Genomic DNA, 6000 nt, shown 5'->3' with positions numbered 1-6000 from the left:
GTTTTTTTGTTGTTTGTTTTTTGTTTTGCGGTACGCGGGCCTCTCACCGCTGTGGCCTCTCCCGTTGCGGAGCAACAGGCTCCAGACGCGCAGGCTCAGCGGCCATGGCCCAGGGGACCAGCCGCTCCGCGGCACGTGGGATCCTCCGGGACCGGGGCACGAACCCGTGTCCCCTGCATCGGCAGGCGGACTCTCAACCACTGCGCCACCAGGGAAGCCCCCATCCTGGCTTTCTAAGGACAGCCCCAGGATGGTCACTAGAACACAGGAATTCTAATTACACCCCCTTTCCAGAACAATTGAGTTATTGTCTAGGGGAACCCCTTCCCCACCATAGAGAAGCCTCTTCATTTCCTCAAAGGTAATTTACCTCCTGAGGTGACACAAGGGACTTTCTGACCCTTTCTTTTGATGAAGAGACCAAAACCCTCTCAAGTTCAGTCTCTCCCAGGGCGCCTGTTATCCTGTCATGCTTCATTCATTCATTCCACAAACATTCCCAAGACCTTCATCAAAGACACAATTTACTACTTCTGCTCATTGCATTTATCAACTAAGAATTTATTCATTTTCCATTTGTAATTAATCAAAAGCATATTCGCTCACCCACTGGAGTTCTGATCAGCATGAGAACAGAGCGCTCTCCCAGAGAGGGTGGTATGCTAGCCCTGGGAGGAGAAGGTGGAGAAGGCACAGCGGTGGACACATCAAAGCAGCTCTGACTCCCGACCACTTTCTCCAGCCTTGAGGCAGCCTCAGCCGCAGCCTGGGAACCTCTGGTCTATTATTTGCAGACAAAAGTCCAGGACTGTGGCAAGAGCGTGAAACTGGGTGGGGAGATGCGGGTTCTCATCCCAGCCCCGCCCCTAACTAGCTGGGTGACCTCCTCCAGTTGTGAGTACTGTCAAAAATCCAGAAATAGCTAAACTAAAACCACCAAATCAGTAAATAGTAAGAGTTTATCATGCCTATAAAAACAGTTCGCAAACTGGGAGCTTCCAAATTCAAAGACTGATACGAAGCTCAGGGGCATGAAGTTATAGGATGGCTTATAAAGTGAAAACGAGTAAGTTATTAGCGTTTACAATGACTGGTTTACTGGATTACAATGGGGTTTCAGCTGGCAGGTTTAAAGTGATCATCTCATACCATTTTTAGGAAAAAGACTATAAAGTTTCTCTTATGATTGTCAGGGGCATTAACAAGAAATAACCTAAGTTAACTTTCACTTACCTTCATGAAATAAGCTGGATTTCATTTTGCTTTCAGGACCTACACGGTTTTATCTGCTCAGGGAATTCTCAAGTCCGGTCTCCATTTTGTGTTTAATGTTAACAATATCCTCTCTGGGGCTTGGTCTCCCCATTTGTCAAGGGACAGCCTGAGTTAGATAATCTCCACATTTTCATCCAGGCTCTGACATTTTATGATGCTAAGGTCTGGGCTCAGGGGAGTAAAGATAAGAGTGTGACAGAAACAAACAGTACTGCCTATGATCTGAACAGCCCTTGCTTTCGGTGACACAGCTGATCCCAGTACTCCCGACTGAGGCGCTGCTCCCTGCGGGGATGAAAGACACAGCGGGGCCAACGCAGGGCTACATGGTCATGCCGAGATGGCCAGGCTGGACACACCAGTGCATGCCCCCCCACACACACACACCATGCACGTGCATGCAAACACACACATGCACAAACATGCATGTGCGCATGCTCACACATTCATGCACAACTTCATGCACACACACCGCCAAGTGCTGCATGCTACACAGCACTGCCAAGTCTGGGGACCAACCCATTTCTCTGCCCTTGGTCACAAGCTACCATTTCTTGAGGTCGGTCTGTGAGGCTGGGTGCGGGGCATTGTGCTGGCCCATAAGCTGGGTCTTCCCTTCCCTCATAGAGTCATTGAGAGATTCAAGTGAAATATCAGACTATGAACAGTGCTTTGGAAAACAAACCTATGTGCCTAATTGGGGGGGGTGGGAGTTGCCCACATTAAGGCTGAGAGGCAGTGTGGTACAGTGGTTACCATCCGAGCACTGGAGCCAACCTGTCTGGGTTCTGATCCCAGCTTTTCTACTTCCTAGCTGTGTGACCTCAAGCAAGTCGCTTAACTTCTCTGTGCCTGAAATATTTCATCCATGAGCAGGCATAACGATAGTAGTATCTACCTCATAAGTTTAGTTTTAAGTGTGTCAACACGGGTGTGTGGCATCTAGTCTGTGCCATATAAGGGAGGCTGTTGTACATTACTAAAATCAGGCACTGGCCCTCTCCGTTGATCTGAATCAAAACAAAAGGGAAAAAAAAATAGGATCTCAGTTAAGAGAACAGTAGGAATGTGAAAAGAGACATGTTTTATTTTTAATTGAAATTTTTCTATGCTAAGTATTTTTATGCAGATGTTTTCTTTGTATTACATGACAATTTCATTATGGTGCCATTACTTTTTGCTTTGTGATTTAGATTTTTTTAAACATATAATGTTCTTGAATAAATAATACATACACAGGCCACAACATTTGCAGGGTTGCTGTGAGGCATGATGGCAGAGACGGGCAGGACTCTTGTGCCCACTTTGGGCAGGAGCAAAGGGTGGGGACTCGAGCGGGTCCTTGGCCTGGGGGCTGCACATTCATTCCCAGCCCCGGCTCCGGGGCTACTGTCCAGCCTGGCTGAGGAGGATTGGAGGGTCAGAGAGGCAAGTATGTGGGGAAGAGGGGTCAGGAAAATAGAGAGGGACCAGGGGACAGAGAGAAGGTAGGACACCAAGAAACTGGAGAAGAAGGCCAGGTCAGAAAACAGATCATTCCAACCTGAAAACAACTGCAATACTTAGAGAGTAAATCCTTTCTAAATCAGCTAAGATTGATAGATGGGGCTTGTTGGGACTGAACTGGGCATTTACTGATGGGCAAAGTTCTCAGGATGCTCTCTGATCTGCAAAGCTGCCTTGGGAGGGAAGGAAGTTGCCCGTGCAAGACAGAAACAGGCCCAGTCCTCTCACGGTCTGCAGGCAGACAGTAAGGACACACAGTCGTGCAGGGTGGTTATTCCACAGACACAGCAAATCCTCTCATTCCTACTCTAGAGAAACACACACTGGTGAATACAGGGAGACGGTGCAAGGGTGTCTACTACAGCACCAAAAATTGGAAACAGAAAATACAAATGGCATTATTTAGTATACCATACATTTTTCTTGAGTGCATATGGAAATCTATAACTCCATATAAGGCCTGGGAGGATACCATACCCTGCAACAGCAATGATTACCCCTGGGAGAGGGACCGGGCTTGGGGCAATGGAGAGGGGACCTCTGTAATATTTTACTTTTTTTTTTAACAGTGAGAATGTTTTTGTGTATTGCTTATTTAACTTAAATTATTTTATTTATTTATTTATTTTTAAGAAGTTAACTACTCTATATTAAAAATATTGATGGGTGTTCCAGGGAGTTCACATTCTTACAGGTATTATCTCTATGCCAATAGTTTTCTACATGTTTGGGACTGAAAGTTGGGAGACCTGAGTTTTTTTTTTTTATTTTATGTTTTAAACATTTATTTATTTATTTGGCTGCATTGGGTCTTAGTTGCGGGATCTCTATTGCGGCACGCGGGCTCAGTGGTTGTGGCACGCGGGCTCTCTAGTTGTGGCACTTGGGCTCTAGAGCACACAGGCTTAGTTGTCCTGCGGCGTATGGGATCTCAGTTCCCCGAGCAGGGATCGAACCCGCATCCCTTGCACTGGAAGGTGGATTCTTATCTACTGGACCACCAGGGAAGTCCCTTAAATTAATCTTAAAAAATTGAAAGGCATAGAGCTACTTGAAGAAGAACCAAGTTGATCCAGAGGGAGGAGGGATATGGGCAAAAATAAGAGAAAATCCAGTATAGACTGGAGTTGGGGAGAGAGAGAGGTTTGGAGGTGAAGGTGAAGCCATGAGATAATAGGGAAGAAGATGGTCAAAGAGAATAGCCAGGACTCTTTAGAATATGACATGTAATATAATTGATCCTCCGGCACCTCTTCCAGGCTGTTCAGCAAGCCCCATCAATGGTGACCTCTGCTACATTGAGACAAGTCATGCAATGAGGCAGAAACACAGGGCTGCGGAAGCAGAAAAGAGGGAGGTATGAAGCCTTGACACAACCTTAAGGAACATTCCAGAGAGAAGAATTGGGCAAATGCATCTCAGGACGCGATGGGTAGGCTTCTTCCCAAGGTTCAAGGTTGCAACCTGTGGGGTTGGAAGAATCCCAGAGAACGAGCTTCTCTGGTGGCCAGTGCTGACAGCGCCCCCAGTTGGAAGCATTCACACTCCTTCCCTGCATGCCAGGAAGCCCCCAGGAGGCTGAGAATAAGCATTGGCCTTGGAGCTGGAAATCCCGGGTCCCTTGCCAAAAACAGCTGGCCCTGTGGGCCTCCAGATGTGATGCCCTACATACTGTAACTGAGCTGGAGCCTATGTGGCCTCCCCTCCCACCCTGTCCTCTGCCTGCCGCTGGTCTGTAGAAAAACTTTAGCCTCCAGGCCTTCCCCCAGTTCCAAAGAATACATTTAATCAGAGAAGTGAGGAAAATGCAGAAGCAAAGGAAAACAGTCAAACAAGACAAAACAATAATAGTTTAGGACCTTTAGTTCCTCCTCAAGGGCTAGAGATAATATCCCGAGCCACATCCTTTGAGCTGTTTTGCAGAGACTGAAACCCCCACCAGGTGGGAGAAGTTAACTGTCTACTGTTCACAAGCACGTAGACCCCAGACTGGTTGGAACCTGAAGGTTGCCGATATTGATTTTCAGTTACTTCACCACCAAGCAGTCAGAAGAAGGTCCACGAGCTGATCACACACCCCACAACCCTCTCCCCAGCATGTAGCCCCTTCCTCTTTTCCCTATATAATTTCCGAGCAAAACCTGGGGAATTGGTTCTCTGGGACATGAGTCCACCTTCTCCCCAGGGTTGCCAGCTTCCTCAGTAAAGCCGTCTTTCCTTTTTACCTGACACTTGTCTCTCAGTATTGGATTCTTGAGCAACGAGCGGCCGAACCTGAGTTTGAGAACAACAGGACACTCTAAATAGTCAGGAGGAAACATAAATCCAAATGTGGCTCACTCTGCGAGACAGCTGACCTTGTTTCTTCAGAAACATCAGTGTCAGGAAAAACAGGAAAGGCTGGTGCTGTTCTAGAAGAAGGGAGAGGAAAGTCAGGATAACCAAGGGAGTGGGCGAGTCTCTGGATCCTGGATGGGGAAAACACGGGTGAGGGGGACATTGTTGGCACAACTGGGGACATTTGATAATGGACTGTATATTAGATAACAGTTTTGAACCTTCTTTCTCTAAACGATGGAAATGAGAAGAACATTTACATTGTTTCCCTGGGGTGGGAGGATGGGGGTGGGTGGGAACAATCCATTGTTTTACAAGCAGAACAAAATCTTGGATTGCAGTCCTGGCCCTGCCACTTCCTACCTGTGATAAGTGGGACCTGTTTTGAGACCACTCGGAGCCTGTTCCATCATCTGGGAAAGTGGGAACTGAGCTCACACAGGAGAAGCTGTGGCTGGTGGGTTAACTCACTTCAACAGCCAAAGAAGGCTTAATGGGGACGCGGCCACGCTGGAAGCATCCGCTGAGTCAGGCCCTCTGGGGCTCCCTTCCCTCTGTATGGGAGAGGCAGACTCAGGGGTCTGCACCCCTTTGCTTCCCTCCCCCACCCCGCCCCCTTTCCCAACCGGCTCCAGAATAGGTGCTCCCAGCAAGATTTATCAACCGCAGGGTGCAGCCTGGAGACGTAGCTTAGACCCCTTTTGTTGGTTTCCAGCAAATTAAAATTTATCTCTCAGGGAGGAAATGAGGGGGTAGGTTTTTTTTCTTCCTCTTAATGGGCCCTGATAAAGGAAATGAATGCGAGGAAGGGATCAGAAACACGATCCTCCTCTCACAGCCTCGGAAAGGTCTGGGGGTTCCCTGCACCCGCAGAGGGGGCAG

This window comes from Neophocaena asiaeorientalis, unplaced genomic scaffold (assembly GCF_003031525.2).
Source record: "Neophocaena asiaeorientalis asiaeorientalis breed wild unplaced genomic scaffold, Neophocaena_asiaeorientalis_V1.1 scaffold264, whole genome shotgun sequence".
Lineage (NCBI taxonomy): Eukaryota > Metazoa > Chordata > Mammalia > Artiodactyla > Phocoenidae > Neophocaena > Neophocaena asiaeorientalis.
This window is presented reverse-complemented; position numbering follows the sequence as displayed.